Source organism: Solanum verrucosum, unplaced genomic scaffold (assembly GCF_900185275.1).
Source record: "Solanum verrucosum unplaced genomic scaffold, falcon-dt-bn FXZP01000029.1, whole genome shotgun sequence".
Classification (NCBI taxonomy): domain Eukaryota; kingdom Viridiplantae; phylum Streptophyta; class Magnoliopsida; order Solanales; family Solanaceae; genus Solanum; species Solanum verrucosum.
The window spans coordinates 203851-222620 of NW_026020357.1; the positions used below are offsets into that span (position 1 = coordinate 203851).

Genomic DNA, 18770 nt, shown 5'->3' on the forward strand with positions numbered 1-18770 from the left:
CGGATAAAAGGTTACTGCACATTGTAAGTCATTTGTCAATTTGCTAACTGAGAATAGATTAAAGCAACATTCTCAAGAATTAATATTTTTCCAAGGGCCGCATGGCCCAAGGCATGAACTTTCACCATATCACCATTAGGGATTTGCACTGGTGGTAAAACTGTATGAACTATCTTATTTGATAGAAAATTTATATCATGAGATATATGATTCTTAGCACCCGTATCAACTATCCACTCCATTTGTTTCTTACCTGAAAAATTAAAGGTTATCATACTCGCAGATGAGTAACCTGTAGATGCTCTATTGTTGCTCAGCAATAATAATAGTTATTGATGTTGAGCATGTGTCAAACCTGGAATTGATGACATAGTCTCTTCAATAGTTGCAACAAGGGTCGTACCTGCGAGTGCGTTTGGTTCCTTTTAATTTTTCTGATACTAACAAAACTGCATTTGATCACAAAACTGCATCTGATCATTGTTGGTCTGCTTGTTGTATTTCTTTCCTATTTACGCCAATCTGGAGGATACCCAATCACTCTGTTGCAATAATATTTTGTGTGATTAGTTCTCCCACAGTGTATGCAAGGTGGAAATTAATGTCGAACCCCATCCTCAACTTTCCTTTGTCGTGATTCACCCTCTCTTGTCAGCAAAGCAGTTGCTTCAATTGTGGCTATGTGATTTGCAGCAATAGATCTCTGTTTTTCTTCTTGTGCCGCAATTGGATAGGCTCTTCCTAAGTTTGGAAATGGGTCGACACTTAGTATTTGAGAACTCACAGTTGAATATGTGTCGTCAAGTCCCATTTAAAATCAAAATCCTTTTCCTCCTCCTTCATAGATTGCATCTTCTTTGCTGCACCGCAAATACAAGCACATGTGCAAGACGAAGTTGACATGAGACCTTGCAAATCACCCCAAATAGAATTAAGTTTACCGTAAAATGATGAAACAAAAGCTCTCTCTTGTTGCAAGAGAGAGATAGCACGCTTCAATTCATAAACTATTGGTGCAATTTCTTGGGTAAATTGTTCTTCCAAATCTACCCAAATTTCTCTAGCAGTTTCAACGTGTGCGGCGCTATCCTGCAATTCCTTGGCAATAGCATTTGTAAGCTATGAAAGTACAATGGCATTGCATTGTGTCCATAACTGTGAATCCTGAAAGTTTTCTTTCGATCTCTCAATGGTCCCATTAACAAATCCTACCTTGTTTTTAGAGTGAAGTGCGTTCAAAAAAATTATTCTTCAAGTGAAATAAGTTTCTCCTACTAAGAGGATTGGTAACAAAAATCAATCCTGGGTGGTCTGATGGATGCATGGAATAAAGAGAAGAGTCTGCGACTTTGGGTTGAGGCAAACCCACTAGTTCATCGGTGCGTCCTTCAGTTCCCATGGCTGGAAGAAAAACTTCTTAGGATCTTTTAATACGCTCTGATACCACGTAAAATAAGATTACCCGAGTGAATTTCCTTTATTGAAAATACATCCCAATGTTATATACAAGTTGTACCAGCTCTATAACTAAGGAAACGTATCTGTACATTTAATTACAAATATTCTGATTTATATATCTAAGGAAACATATCCTCTGACTGTGCAATCACATAAGATCTTCCAATAAAAGTATTACTCCGTTGTTAGAATACTATATTTAAACACATGATTAATAATATATACTCTGACATATTTTACTTTCATTGCTATTTTAACTTTGGTTCAAATGTTCCTTTAAGTATATTCTCAAGGATTTTTGGTCCTTCAAATTATCAAAAGTAATTATGGCACGGCCTCATATTGGGAAGTGCAGTTTTTGCAATTCCTTATTTTTAGTCCTTTTTTTGGTATGGTACAACTTTTTAAGATGCAATTTTTCTTATTTATCATATCGGTGTTACAATATTTAGAATTTGATGAGATTTTTCTAGTATTTCTGGTTTTAAAAAAATCACATTTCCCCTCAAATTCAACAAGTCAGCTACTGTTAAATTATTTGACGGAGACTAAGAGTCTATTTGACATTATTGCTGGGAGGCCAAAAACACTTGATTTGAGAAAAAATATTTTAAAAAGACATACGGTGTTTGGATAATCAGTAAAACTGCTTTTAAATGTGTTGAGAATAGGACTCAGAATATTGCAAAAATAAAACAGTTAGCTACTTTTAGGGTTTTTTAAATTATTAGAGTCCTATGTAACTTGAATTTAGGAGTTAGTTCTTTTATTTGTTAGTTGAATTTTATTGATAAGTTAGTAGCATATTTTTCTATTTTTAGTTAGAAATTATATCCATAAATGTAAGTCTTTGAATTATTAATAAAATAATTTCCTTTGACAATTCTGCAGTATTTTTCTCTCTCAAAGTCTTTCTCTGTTATTTTCTTAATTTCTTTATTAAAAAACCAACAATTTGTATCTAGAGCCTTCTTCTTGAGGGATCTGTGAGTAGAAAAATGGATTTCGAAAATAGTTTTTCACGAATGGCTCCTCCTATTTTTGATGGTGAAAATTATCAACTATAGGTTGTGAGAATGGAAACCTACTTAAAGGCTCTTGATCTTTGGTGTCATGACCTGAACGTGGCCGGCACTCGAGAATCATTGTTGGTCCCCAAGCGAACCCTCATCCTGGCTGACTACAAGTGGAAGACTAACTCAAGTATACAATAGCTTAAAACTGAATTAGATTCATTAAACTCAAATACTCAACCTTTTAAAATAATATGTACAATACTCAAAATAAAAGTAAATATACAAACTCCTTAACTCTATCTATCTATGAAGCCTCTACTATTACAGAAGGATATTGGGACAAGACCCACGATATCTCAAAACTACTAACTGTAAGATAAAGGTAAAGTCCTCTGGAATATTGGAATATAAGAAGGCTCTCCAACGCTGACTGAAATATCACATGACCCCAACGAAACGCTTGTTGATGATCCTGAATACTTGTATCTGCATCATTAAACAATGCAGGCCAAATGGCTCAATACATGGAATGTACGAGCATGTAAAGGGAATTCAAAAGTATAAACGTAAGTTTGAACTTATGGATAAGAAACATACTTACCTCTTCTCAACTCACTCAACTCAACTCAAAGAAATATAGTTCAACTCAACTCAGAGAAAAGAGGGCTCAACTCAATAACAGGATAATCAACTCAGTGAAACATAGTTCAACTCAATTAAAAGAAATAAAGCTCAACTCAACAATAAGATACTCAACTCTGGATAATCAGCTCTAGATAAAACACCAATAAAAGATGCAATATATGGAAAGCTTTTAAAACAATAGAAATCAACTTAGTTTGTATGCAAGGATACAAGATAAACTCTTCTTGTATATGAAAATACAAAGTAAACTATGTTTATATAAGAATACAATATATCTCTGTGAGAGTTTCTCTAACCGACAACCATCACTATGAGTTATGTGATGATACAACGTCTTACCTCATGCTGCCAGGGTTGTCCTATACTTTGCTGGGGTATAGAACCTACTACTAAGTGGATCTACTAGTCTATACTAATAGCATTAAGGAATCATCTAAAAAGTATGACTCTTTCTACCCACATTGGCTACACGGTTTATGGGGGTTGTGAGTTATCTCAGCTCTCCCCCATATCGGTGCTCAATACTACTCCCAAAATATAACTAGCTAATATGTTTAAAAACATAACTTTTTATGTGGTTTGACATTATTACTCAAAAATCTTTATGTTAAAAGAAATGGCACACAAACTGCTCAAAACTCTTTTGGAAATCTCAGTTTGCTCTCATCTTAACTGTAAAAAAATTTAGTCTTGGGTATACGTAGTTCTCATATATCATTTTAAAGAAAATGAACTCAGGTCTACTTTTTCTCAACTCAGTGCTCAAGTCTTTAAAACAAGTTTTAAAACAATTTGTTAAAACAATTCTTAAAATAGGGTTCATGGCGAATTATGGACGTGAACGACTCAATTAAAGGTTTTCAATAACCATGCATAGAATTCAATACTTAGGACTCAATAACTCCAGAACTCAAGAACTCAATGATACTACTCATTTCAAGAATACTCAACTCAGAGGGTTCATGCGGAATTATGGGCATCAACTACTCAACTCAAGGACTTAATGATACCTCTCATCTCAAGACTGCTCGACTCATATGGTTCATGCAAAATTATGGCCATGAACTACTCAACTCAGGGACCTTCATGGGTAACGTGTAGTAGCCCCATGAATAGGAACATAATCCCAAAATGATTAGGAACTCAATATTCAAGACTTAGAACTTTAAGGTACTACTCCTCTCAAAGATACTCAACTGATAGAGTTCATGCGGAATTTATGGGCATGAATGACTTGACTCAAGGGTTTAAATAACAATATGGAACTAATGTATACGACTCTTCTCACTCTCATAATTACTTCCTCAAAACTCAATTTAAAACTCAAGTGTTGGCTTTGAAAAACTTCACAAGATTTATAGCTCAAAATAGGGTTCTGCTGAATTATACACATGAAAAATCAACTCAAAGATCTCAATAAAAATATAGAAACTTAATAACTAGGAATAGAATTTTTTCAAAGAACCATGAACTCAATTACTCAAATCAACTTATCTCAAGAATACTCAAAGTTAGTGTAGAATCTTAGATTTCTCCTTTACTGCTTCGAAAGAAGATGTAGGGCGTGAGGATGAACTATTCCAACACTATGATAGCCTTAAATACCTGGAAGAACAAGGTTATTGAAGAATCTTGAAGAAGAACTTGATTAGAAGCCTTGAAACCCTAGCTTGAAGGTAAACGATCAAGAAAACCTTTCTTGAGATTCTTGAATTTGTTTCTTGAAATCTCTATGGCCAAGAATTATGATTTTCATTAGTGATTCATAATTGTATGGAGGAATTTGAGTTGAAAAGAATGAAATTCTTGGAGAAAGACTTACCTTGAAGAAGAATCTTGAAAAAGATTGAAAGAATGTTGAATGAAGTCTTCTACTTTGATTTTTCCTTAGGGTTTTGCCCTAGGGTTTGAGAGAGAAGAGAATGATGGATTAACAGATAAAAATCTGATTGTTTTGAGCCTTTTATTAGTCAAGAAATTCATTTGGGGTTTTCCTTGGAGGTAAAAAGACAAACAAAACGACCCTTTTTAATGCATTCCCGTCGGCTAATTCATAACATCACTATATCAGGTTACTAAAATGGTCATATCTCCTTCATATGAGCTCAAAAAATTTCAAAATTGGTGGCATTGGAAAGATAATTCAAAGACCTTTAATTTGATATCTTATGGCCACTTAACTCATTATGTACTGAAAGTTCTGGTTATGTGAAGTTGACCCAAAACTTAAAGGAATTTAGGAATGATTTGATTGAATTTTTTTTAGTTCTTCTTGGAACTCAAGGTAATACATCTAGTGACCTTAAAGAAAATTTTAAATTCTTTGGTAAAATCTCGCTCACTACGAAGAATGGTTCGAGTCTGTAACACCCCAGAAATTTTTTCGAACAGAAACTCAAACCATCCATCGTTGTGACTAGGATTTTACTAAGGAATTTAAAAGTTCTTGAGTGTTAAGGTCACTAGATGTAGCGCCTTGAGTTCAAAAAAGAACTAAATTAGAAATAGCAAAATCTGAAATTTGGCAAGTTAAGCTAAGTATGAGTTTTGGGTCAACTTCAAACGACAATAACTCCTAGCACAGGATGATTTACGTGTGCTACAAGATACCGTAGGAAAGATCTTTGAATTATCTTTCCAACTCCACCAAGTTTACTCAGTTTCGGGTCGTATGAGTGAGATATTTTCTTTTGAAGTGAGGATGCCCAGTTAAGGAAAGTTACCCGAAAACAGTAAGGGGTATTTTGGTCTTTTCCTTACCCATTCAGATTTAATTCATTTCTAGTAAGATTTTAAGGGTCTAATCATATTAGGTTCAATTTTATAATCCTAATATACGCATAGGGTTTTAGTTGAGAGTTCAAGAAGAGAAAAGAGGAGAAAATATGAAAGGATCAAGGCGTTCGTCAACGTTCTTGAGTTTGTTTGCGGATTTTCGCCATGGGTTTGATCCCTAAGAGGTATGTAAGTTTCCATAGTGTTGGGTTTGTTCACCCACACACCAATCATGTTATTTTCAGCGTAATTTCATTCTCAAAAGTTGAAGGAATTGAGTTCTTGAATTGGGTTCTTGAAGTTCATTCTAAATCTTATTTTGTTGGGGTTTTGATGAAATATTGAAATAAAAGTTAGTGATTTGAGTGTTGTTTTGAGTAGATTAGTGTGTACTTAGGTTGAGTAATTGAATCTAAGGAAAACTTGAGAAAATAAATCGATAAGAAGCGATTTAGGATCAAAAAATGAGAGACAAAATTCGTTGAAATATTGCATGGGGAAAGGTTGGCGCATCGCGCCCCTGATGCGCCAAAGAGGTTGGGGCGGCGCTCTAGTAGTATGCCAAAATTGGGTTCCAGTAACCAAGGGGTTGGCCCACCGTGCCAAAAACACGCCCGAGCCGTCTGCCCCCACCCTTTTTTCATCGTTTAGCCTATCTAAGTTCTTCTAAAGCGTACTAACATTTCCTATTGATTATAACTACTCTAAAATACTTCTAAACATCTAGGAATCATACATAAACATGAATCGTAACCTTGAATTTATAAATTCAAATTCAAGGTAGAGTTAAGAGTCAAGTCTTAAGAGTTCTTTTGAATCTTTTTGAGGAGTCTTCTACAACTTCTAGTAACTTGTTTCAAGACTCAAGCAAGTGAGTATGAGGATGAGGAAAATGTATTCATGAATCTACTTAGTCTTCATGAGATCCTTCATATCATGAAACATAACTCTTGAATTCATAATTCACATTCAAGAGAGAGTTAAGAGTAGAGTTCAAGAAAGTCTTTTAGTTCAATTGTGAATCCTTTGAGATCAACTATTGATTTGAGCTAAGTTTAGAGTAAGTAACTTTGAGAATGAGAAGAGTAGTATTCATGAGTTTCTTATCAATTTTTGACCCTTGAGTCGAATCGTTCATGCCCATAACTTCGGCATGAACTCCATCAGTTGAGTATCATTGAGAGAAGTAATATCTTCAAGTTCTAAGTCTTGAGTATTGAGTTCCTAATCCCCTTTGAGATTATAGTTCTAATCATGGGACTATTACATGCTACCCATGAAGTCCTTGAGTTGAATTGATCATGCCCATAATTCTGCATGAACCTTATAAGTCGAACAACCTTGAAATGAGAAGTACTGTTGAGTCCTTGAGTTGAGTAGCTCATGCTCATAATTCTGCATGAACCCTTTGAGTTGAGCAGTCTTGAAATGAGTAGTATCATTAAAGTTCTTGAGTTACAAGTATTGAGTTCTATCTATGGTTATTGAAAACCTTGCATTGAGTCGTTCACGTCCATAATTCGGCATGTACATTATTTTTAAGAAGTCTTTTACAAACGTTTTAACTTTGTTTTAAGACTTAAGCTTTGAGTTGAATAAAGAGTAAGAGTAAAGTTCATTTCTTCAAAGATTATACGGGAACTAAGTATTCCCAAGAGTTAAAATGTTTTCACATTTGAGCAAGAAAGGAAACATCAATTTTCAAGAGATCCTTTAAGCTAGTTTTGGAGTAATTATCTCAAATCACAGAAAAAGTTTTGTTTTTAAAACATATGAACTGAGTATATTTTGGGAGTAGTATTGAGCACTAATATGGGGACGCGAGTTCATAATAACTCAAGTCTCCATAAACCATGTAGCCATCATGAGTAGAAAGGATCATACTTTTTAGATGACTCCTTAGTGATTTTTAGCATAGACTAGTGGATCCACTTAGTTAAGGCATTCTATATAACGAAAAAGTATAGGACAATTTTGGCAGCGTGGGCAAGACATTGTTTCATCACTTAGGCTCATAGTGGTTGTTGTCGGTTAGAGAAACTCCCACAAAGTTATATTGTATTTTTATAAACACATTGAATATTATTGTATTTTTCAATACATTGAGTTGATATCTACAGTTTTACAGCTTTCCATATATATTGCATCTTTTACTGTTGCTTTATCCTTGAGTATCATGAGTTGAGTCTTTTGAGTTGACTATCTTGATGTGAGTACCTTCGAGTTGAGTATCTTGAGTTGAGTATCTTGAGTTAATATGTGATTCATTGTGTCGAATACCTTATTGTTGAGTTTCACTGAGTTGAGAACCTTATTACTGAGTTGAGTATCTTATCCTTGAGTACTTCTGAGTTGAGTAAGTTTGAGTAGTTTTGAGTATCCTTGAGTATTTCTTGAGTTGAGTAAGTTTGAGAAGAGGTATATATGTTTCCCTTTTTTCAAGTTTCAAACTTATGTTATGCTTTAGAATTCCCTTTACATACTCGTACATTCTATGTACTGAGCCATTTGGTCTGCATCCTTTCATGATGCAGATTCAGGTATTCGGGAACAACACCAGGAGTTTCGTTGATACCACATGGAGTTCGAGTTAGCTATGGTGAGCTTTCTTGCTTCTGGAGGATTTCATTTACTTTTCAGTTATATCAGTTGTCGTGGGTCTTGTCCTGACTTCCATCTTTGTCATTTAAAGGTATCAGAAATAGACCGCAGAGTTTCAAAAGTCTGTTAATTTAATTTGTTAAATGTTTTAAAGACTTACGTTGCCTATTTTACGGCGAGTTGAAAATTTTATTTTATTCAGAATTTTTCATTTGAGTTAAAGCTTTGTATTTGATTTTCATGAATTTTTTTTATGTTTTTTAGCTTTGTATGCTTGAGTTAGTCTTCTGCTTGTAGTCATCCAGGATGAGGATTCGCTTGGGGACCAGCAAGGGTTCTCGAGTGCCGGCCACGTCCAGGGTGTAGGCTCGGGTCGTGACAAACTTGGTTTCAGAACACAGAGTTCAAGTGTCCTAGGGTGTCTATGAAGTCGTGTCAATATGATCTGGTTTATGGTTGTGAGGGCCCCACTTCTATAAATGAGGGACTACTGACATTTAAGAAAAGTTTCCTTTCTTTCATACTCCTAATCGTGCAATAAAGCTATATCATAGAGATATATTCTAACTCGTGCGTTTCTCAAATTCATTCGACTACCCATCATACTAGAGGTGGTTGAAAAGTAAAGCGTAAAGATCCTTATGGATAAGTTGTTCTTAGCAAGAATCTTGAGAAAGTCGTGAGACTCCATAGGGGCTTGAGCGAAGCCCAAGAGTAAGTTAAGTGTTCAGTTTCAGAGGAATGAACCTATATTCATGTGAATCGTGTGTTTGAGCTAAAAGTGAGTTGTACTCTCTTCTGTAAGTCTTGTTTCATCTGAGATTCTTATGAGAAAGTATGTTTAGAGCTTGGGTAGTATTTTCACCCGAAAAGGTAGCATGAGTAACGAGATCATGAGCAGTAGTAGAGAAAGAACCTAGAGCTAGAGAAAAGTATGCAGAGGTTTAGTGATTTAAGAAAGGGAGATAGTGTTTTGAAGAGCTATATTACTATAGTCATGCACCCAGTAAGTTATTGATGAGGAGTTTTCCCTTATGGGTAGAGTAAGAGTTGCTAGTCAAGATGAGATAAAGTATATATTTGTTAACCAGAATAGAGTCGATGGCGATGTGCCATCGTATTAGAGGAGACTAAATTCATGTGTTGAATAAGAGAGCAGAGTATTCATAAAGTGATAGATCTAAGCTAGGCTTATGATATGTTTAAGAGGTTCATGATGTTCGAAAGGTTATAAAACTGATTAAGTAATGAGGTATAGTATAGTAGGCGAGCAATCGTATTGATATTCGAGTTTAGTAATGAACATTAAGCTTGAATTTGAGATGAGTGTCATGATCAAAAGAATGGCAACATGAGGGTGATGATGTTAGTCTTAAGATTTGATCTAGAAGATTTGACATAGAGTAGGTGAGGAATTGAGGTGATAAGCTGCAATAAATATGAGTGGTACAAGTGAGAGACCCTAACCTTTAGATAAGGGAAGTGAACTGTGGCTAAGTGACAAGAGTAACAAGAGCATTAAGAGGTGGACCGAGAGGGTATGTAATCAGAAGAGGTTAAGAGAAACACCTTAGAAAGAGGTCTTAGTACCTGCTTATTGAGAGTTCGGTAGTCATGAGATAAACTTCTCCCAAGTGTTAGAGTAAAAGAGGATGTAGACCAGTTAGTGATGATGGAATAGGTCCATAGTTTTCAAGTGTCAGATTTAGACCTAAGGGGGAGATGACGAGATGAGAAATCAAGTCAAGTATTTGAGAGTAAGATAGTAATGCATTCCAAGGAGTATAGGAGATATCATTTCGGAGGCCTTTTTAGTAATAGAGTGATGTTAGAAAGAGGAGGTTGATGTTTTTATCGTGATAGTGATGGTGTGATAATTCCATCTAAGCTTGTAAATAAGGAGGATGAGGTTTTACTATGAGAAATAGTTAAATGAGTGCCCTTAGTTAGTTCCAAAGGAGTTAGTTAATAGGAGTCCATGGAGTTGTTAGAGTACTAAACTTGAATGTGGTGTTGTTAACCAGTAGGTGGTTCTTGATATGAGCCCAATGTGGTGGTAAAAAGTAATAGTCTTGGGATGAGATTCCCTAAAGAGAGGTATAGAACTCGAACCTAAGGATTTGGGTTCAGCTTGAATATAGTGAAAGCGTACCATTAGACTCAGACCTTAGTAAGAGTAACCTCATTCCATACCCAGTCAAGTCGTCATTCGAGGACGAATCCCAAGGAAGAGATATTGTAACACCCCAAAAAAAAATTCAAACTGAGACTCGAACCATCCTTCATTGTGAGTAGGATTTTACTAAGTAATTTAAACTTTATTGAGTGTTAAGGTCACTAGATGTAGCACCTTGAGTTCAAAAAATAACTAAATTAGAAATAACAAAATATGAAATTTGGCAAGTTAAGCTAAGTATGAGTTTTGGGTCAAATTCAAATGACCATAACTCCTATCACAAAACGAGTCAGGTGTGCTACAAGATACCATAGGAAAGATCTTTGAATTATCTTTCCAACGCCACCAAGTTTGCTCAGTTTCAAGGTCAGATGAATGAGATATGCCCTTTTTAAGTCAAGTTGTCCAGTTAAGGAAAGTTACCCGAAAATAGTAAGGGGTATTTTGGTCTTTTCCTTATCCAATCAAATTTAATTCGCTTTTAGTATGATTTTAAGGGTCTAATCCTATTAGGTTCAGTTTTATAATCCTAATATACAGCTACAGCTAGGGTTTTATAGTTGAGAGTTCAAGAAGAGAAAATATGAAAGGATCAAGGCGTTCGTCGACGTTCTTGAGTTTGTTTGCGGATTTTCGCCATGGGTTTGATCCCTAAGAAGTATATAAGATTCCATAGTGTTGGGTTTGTTCACCCACACGTCAATCATGTTATTTTCAGCGTAATTTCATTCTCAAAAGTTGAAGGAATTGGGTCTGAATTAGGTTCTTGAAGTTCATTCTAAATCTTGTTTTGTTGGGGTTTTGATGAATTATTTAGATAAAAGTTAGTGATTTGAGTGTTTTTTTAGTAGATTAGTGTGTACTTAGGTTGAGTAATTGAATCTAGGGAAAACTTGAGAAAATAAATCGATTACAAGTGATTTAGGATCAGAAAATAAGAGACGAAATTCATTGAAATTTTGCCTGGGGAAAGGCTGGCACGGCACACCCCTGATGTGCCAGAGAGGCTGGGGCAGCGCGCCAGCAGTGCGCCAGAATTGGGTTCCAGTAACTTGGGGGTTGGCACCCCGTGCTAGGAACACACCCTGGTCGTCTGCCCCCACCTTTTTTACATCGTTTAGCCTATCTAAGTTCTTCTAAAGTGTACTAACACTTCCTATTGATTCTAACTACTCTAAAAGACTTCTAAACATCTAGGAATCATACATAAACATGAATCGTAACCTTGAATCCATAAATTCAAATTCAAGGTTAAGAGCCAAGTCTTGAAAGTTCTTTTGATTCTTTTTTAGGAGTTTTCAGAAAACTTCTAGTAACTTGTTTCAAGACTCGAGTAAGTGAGTATGAGGATGAGGAAAATGTATTCATGAGTCTACTTAGTCTTCATGAGATCCTTCATATCATGAAACATAACTCTTGAATTCATAATTCACATTCAAAAGAGAGTTAACAGTAGAGTTCAAAAAAGTCTTTGAGTTCAATTGTGATCCTTTGAGATCAACTATTGATTTGAGCTAAGTTTCGAGTAAATAAGTATGAGAATGAGAAGAGTAGTATTCATGAGTTCCTTATTGATATTTTGACCATAACTTCAGCATGAACTCCATCAGTTGAGTATCATTAAGAAAAGTAGTATCTTCAAGTTCTAAGTCTTGAGTATTGAGTTCCTAATCCCCTATGAGATTATAATTCTAATCATGGGACTATTACATGTTACCTATAAAGTCCTTGTGTTGAATTGTTCATGCCCATAATTCTGCATGAACCCTATAAGTCGGACAACCTTGAAATGAGAAGTATTTTTGAGTCCTTGAGTTGAGTAGCTCATGCTCATAATTCTGCATGAACCCTCTGAGTTGAGCAGTCTTGAAATGAGTAGTATTATTAAAGTTCTTGAGTTACAAGTATTGAGTTCTATCTATGGTTATTGAAAACCTTGCATTGAGTCGTTCACGTCCAAAATTCGGCATGAACAATATTTTTAAGAAGTCTTTTACAAACGTTTTAAATTTGTTTTAAGACTTAAGCTTTGAGTTGAATAAAGAGTAAGAGTAAAGTTCATTTCTTCAAAGATTATACGGGAACTAAGTATTCCCAAGAGTTAAAATGTTTTCACATTTGAGCAAGAAAGGAAACATCAATTTTCAAGAGAGCCTTTAAGCTAGTTTTGGAGTAATTATCTCAAATCACAGAAAAAGTTTTGTTTTTAAAATATATGAACTGAGTATATTTTGGGAGTAGTATTGAGCACCAATATGGGGACGCGAGTTCATAATAACTCAAGTCTCCATAAACCATGTAGTCATCATAAGTAGAAAGGATCATACTTTTTAGATGACTCCTTAGTGATTTTTAGCATAGACTAGTGGATCCACTTAGTTAAGGCATTCTATATAACGGAAAAGTATAGGACAGTTCTGGCAGCGTGGGCAAGACGTTGTATCATCACTTAGGCTCATAGTGGTTGTTGTCAGTTAGAGAAACTCCCACAGAGTTATATTGTATTTTTATAAACACATTGAGTATTATTGTATTTTTCAATACATTGAGTTGATATCTACAGTTTTACAGCTTTCCATATATATTGCATCTTTTACTATTGTTTTATCCTTGAGTATCATGAGTTGAGTCTTTCGAGTTGAGTATCTTGAGTTGAGTATCTTGGTGTGAGTACTTTCGAGTTGAGTATCTTGAGTTAATTTATGTTTCATTGTGTCGAGTACCTTATTGTTGAGTTTCACTGAGTTGAGAACCTTATTACTGAGTTGAGTATCTTATCATTGAGTACTTCTGAGTTGAGTAAGTTTTAGTAGTTTTGAGTATCCTTGACTATTTCATGAGTTGAGTAAGTTTGAGAAGAGGTAAGTATGTTTCCCTTTTTATTAAGTTTCAAGCTTATGTTATGCTTTAGAATTCCCCTTACTTGCTCGTACATTCCATGTACTGAGCCATTTGGTTTGCATCCTTTCATGATGCAAATTCAGGTATTCGGAATCATCACCAGGAGTTTCATTGATACCACATGGAGTTCGAGATAGCTATGGTGAGCCTCCTTGCTTCTGGAGGATTTCATTTACTTTTCAGTTATATCAGTTGTTAGGATGTCATGGGTCGTGTCCCAATTTCCATCTTTGTCATTTAGAGACTTGATATATAGATAGTAGAGTTTCAGAAGTCTGTTCATTTAATTTGTTAAATGTTTTAAAGATTTAAGTTGCCTATTTTATGGCGAGTTGAAAAATTTATTTTATTCAGAGGTTTTCATTTGCGTTAAAGCTTTGTATTTGAGTTTCCTGAATTTTTATTCAGTTTTTAAGCTTTGTATGTTTGAGTTAGTCTTCCGCTTGTAGTCATCAAGGATGAGGGTTCGCTTGGGGACCAGCAATGGTTCTCGAGAGCCGGCCATGTCCATGGTATAGGCTCGGGTCGTGATATAGTCTTAGCTCAAAAATTATCCGGGGTGTTACATTTGGGAAGTCGTGGAAGAGGATTATGAAATTAATCCGCTGCCAAATAATCCCACTGTGACCCAAATCAAGAGTCACAAGGAAAAGAAAATCATTAAGTCCAAGGCAAAAGCAACTTTGTTTATTGTTGTTTCGACAACGGTTTTCACGAAAATCATGACTCTCACATCACCGAAAGAAATTTGGAATTATCTGAAGAAAGAATATGTTGGAGATGAAAGAATATGAGGAATGAAGGTATTAAATTTAATTAGGGAATTCGAATTGTAGAGAATGAAAGAGTCGGAAATTGTCAAGGAATACTCTGACAGATTGCTTGATATTTTCAACAAGGTAAGATTACTAGGCACTGAATTTAAAGATACAAGGATTATTGAAAAAGTTCTTATTATAGTGCCCGAAAGATATGAAGCATGTATTACAACTTTGAAAAACACACAAGATCTGTCCAAAATTACCTTGGAAAAATTATTAAATTATTTGCAAGCACATGAACAAAGGAGGCTTATGAGGCAAGATGGCATGGTTGAAGGAGCATTAATAGCCAACCACAAAACTCAAAGCAAGGGTATGAAAAATAAGAAAGTCAGAATTGGAAATGGTGATTGTATTCCTGCAAAAGAAAAAGGGTCTATTGCAATTAAAACAAATTAAGGTACAAAAATAATTTCAGATGTTCTTTATGTGCTTGATATTGATAAAAGTTTGTTTAGTTTTGGTCAGTTAATAGAAAAAAGATTTAAATTATCATTTGGAGACAAATATTGTTGAATCTTTGATTCCACTAAGCAAGAGATTTTACAAGTTGAAATGAGAGGTAAGAGCTTCTCATTTAATCCAACAAAAGATGCACACAAGCCTTGCAAGACAAGATGAATTGACAGATTTGTTCACAAGGTCAATTTCAGATGAGACTACAATCTACAATTCTTGATACAAGGAGGAGTGTTGAGAATATGTCTCAGGATATTGCAGAAATAAAACAATTAGTTACTTTTAGGGTTTTAAAAGTTATTAGAGTCCTATGTGACTTGAATTTAGGAGTTAGTTCTTTTAATTGTTACTCCCTCCGTTTCAAAAAGAATGACCCCCTTTCCTTTTTAGTTTGTTTCAAAAAGAATGACCTCTTTCCTTTTTTGGTAATATTTTACTTTCAATTTTCCACGTGGCATGTTTAAGACCACAAGATTAAAGGACAATTTTGTACATTTGACATAACTTTAATTTAGGGCCACAAGATTCAAAAGTCTTTTTTATTTTCTTAAACTCCGTGTCAAGTCAAACTAGGCCACTCTTTGTGAAACGGAGGGAGTATTTGAATTTTACTGATAAGTTAGTAGCATATTTTTCTATTTTTAGTTAGAAATTATATCTATAAATGTACTTCTTTGGATTATTAATAAAATAATTCTCTTTGACAATTCTGCACTATTTTTTTCTCTCAAAGTCTTTCTCTGTTATTTTCTTAATTTCTTTATTAAAAAAATCAACAAAATGAAAGCAAAAACAACTTTTCTATTGTTGGAAAAGAGCTAAAAGTTTCTGCTTCTTAAAAATAGCAGAAATAGAAAATTATTTATCTCAAGACCAAAATATCTCTGACGTTTATTCATATTTCCCAAAATATCCCTTATACTTATTTATTTTTGTTGTGTATGTATGTAGTGATTTAATTTGTGAAATAATTTTTAAATTTATTTTACTTGATATTTTTAAGGGAAAATGCATAAGTATACGCGAAATCTCAATGACACACCTTAACTATACATGAGACCTATTACCCCCCCTAAATTATTTTAAAGTGTAATAAACACACCCTTTCGTGATGAGGTGGCACAGAGAGTGTGTTCACTCTCTTAGACGCATGAGAGATACGAAAAAAGATATTAAAATCTGATTAATATGGACACGTGTTCATTTTTAAATGGACATTTTATAATTAATTAGTAGAGATAGTTAATTAACTTTAAAACTTAAATTGATATTTTTAAAAAATTAAATTTCTTTTTTTTTTATGAAATAGAGTCAAATTTTATCATTTTTCACAACATATTAAAATATTTAGAGAATTCTTTTTAGTGTTTTTCATTAATTTGTGTAGTATCGAGAGATTTTTTTTTTCTTTTTCATTTTTTTACTCAAATAAATTACTTGAAATTCGCTAATGAGAAAAAAATTGCATATTAGGAATTTAATTTAGGCAACATATAAAGAGAATAATTTAAATTAGAATTTTTTTTAAAAAATTATAAATAAATAATTTAATTACCATCCCCTCCTCAATTATCCATGTCATACCCCCCCCCCCACCCCTACCCCCAGCCCTCACCCTGCCCCACCCACACCCCCACTCCTCCCCTCCCCCCCCCCCCCCCCCGCTTCAATTCTCCAACAATATGACACTCCACCCCTACCCCAACCCAACTCTCCATGCCGCTTCAGTTCTCCATCAATAACACCCTCCCTCCTTCTCTTCCCTTCTCACTTCAATCAGTCTTTATCTTAACCCAAATTCAATCAGAAAAAAATGACCCCAATTTTGAATTCTTCTCGAATTAGAGTTCAAAATTTAGGTAGTTTCTTCAATGGAGATTTTGGACCATGTTTTATGAAATTTATTTGGCTTCTTGGATTGAAAGAAAAATTAAAATTGATAGTAGATATTGGATCCGATGGTAGTGAAGGGATAAATTTGGTGGTGGGTTATAATTTTCATGGTGATTGCTATGAGTTTTAATGGTTAAAATAAGTGGGTTTAGTGGTTATGGAGTGAGTGTTGATAATGAAAAGGAATCAAATGACATGGAATATTTTATTTTTTATAGATCTGATCATTTATTGACGTGGCGCTGACATAATGATGACTTGAAGGCGAGTATAAAACATCTTCCATCATGTGAGTGGCTATATAGGTTTTAGGTTGTGTTAAGGGTGTGTTTATTATACTTAAAAATAATTCAGGGGGGGAATAGGACTCATGTATAGTTGAAGGGGGTACTTGTGCATTTTTCCTATTTTTAATTATATTTAATCATCATGTTAATATTATATTGTTATTTAATTTATTTTTTATTCAATTGTGTATAATATTGATTGAAATTTGAATATGTATATTTTAATGTAATAACAATAAATATTTAATTAAAATTTTTATAATAGATATTTAAAATATTTATCTCTGTAAAATAATATGAATATTAAAGTGCATTGATTTTTTCCCTTTTTTGTTATTTGACTCTCAAAAGTAGTTTTTAAAAACGAATAGTCAAACACCATTTGTTTATCAAAAGTATTTTTCAAATGAATTAGCCAAACACAAATCAATATTTTGACGAAAGAACTTTTCTGAAAAGCTATTTTTAAAAAGTACTTCTAAAAACAAGTAGTTTCTATTGCTTTTTAAAAAAACCAGAAATTTTTAATTTCTTCCCAACAACGAAAAAAATGTTTCTATTTCCATTTAAAAGTAGTTTAATAATTATCCAAATACCTTAATTTTCAAAAAAATTATTTTTTTCCAATATAAATATTTTTGGCCTCTCAAGATAACCCACTAACTTTTGGCTAACAAAAATAATCTAAGTTATTCGGAAATATATTTAAGGGACTAATTTCGATCTGTCTCCCATTTGTCATTTTTCTAAGACAAATTTTGCTAAAAGGCCAAACCCTTGTATTGATTCAGTATTTCTAGTCAACTTGATGATAGATACAATAAATTATGAATAATTAACACCATTTATTTTACCTTCATATTTTTATCTATCCAGAAATATACAGTCATCATTAGGGGTGTGCAAAAATCAAATCGATAAAAGTGTTATTGGTTTATTGTTATTGGGGTATTAGGTTAACGGAGTTTTAATGGTTTATAAAAAAAATTATTAGGTTATCGGTTCGGTATTGGTTTTTAATATTGGGTTATTGGGTAAACCGATAACCCATTAAGACTAGCAATTTACTACTTTTACTTGTACATAAATATTATATATTAATCTCAATATCTTACTAGTTACTATCTTTGTCCTTTAGCCTTCAATTCACACTTCACAATGACTTTGAGTTCACAATTTCACATTATACAAAACGTTAAAATATAAAGTAAGAACCTTATTCTTCTTAATTTCTCTTTGTGTTACACCTGTATAGTTCTTTTCATGTTTGTTATTATTATTATTTCTATTTTATGAGCATTTGTAAAGTTACATTATTGTGTTTTCGTATCAAATTTATTAGAAAAGTAATAAATCTGTTTTATAAGTATTTTCTTATTGGTTAAACCAAAAAGTGAATTGTTAAGGACCGAAACCGATAAACCGAAAACCGATAAAAAATATCTTATTGGTTTAACATATTTAAAAACCGAAAACCGATAAACCGAACCATAATACATAAAACCGAACCGAACCGACCGATGCACACCCCTAGTCACCACTTTTTTTTCTATCTTTTTTAACAAATTGGTGTAGGGGAAGGGGAGACAAGGTGGGAATCGAACCTTCATCAATAAGTAGGGCTGAACATAAAATATCAAAATTGAATTACCGAATCGAATTGAAATTTTTGGTAATTTGGTATTTGGTAATTTGATATTCAGTATGGTTTTCAAGAGTAAAATCTTAGAATTATGGT

The 18770-nt window shown here is 33.8% G+C and overlaps 1 protein-coding gene across 1 annotated transcript in view; it reads left to right on the forward strand.

Annotated features, from left to right (window-relative positions):
* The window catches only part of LOC125837709 (acetyl-CoA acetyltransferase, cytosolic 1), a 392637-nt gene that overhangs the window by 180885 nt on the left and 192982 nt on the right, over positions 1 to 18770 (forward strand). The window lies entirely within an intron of this gene.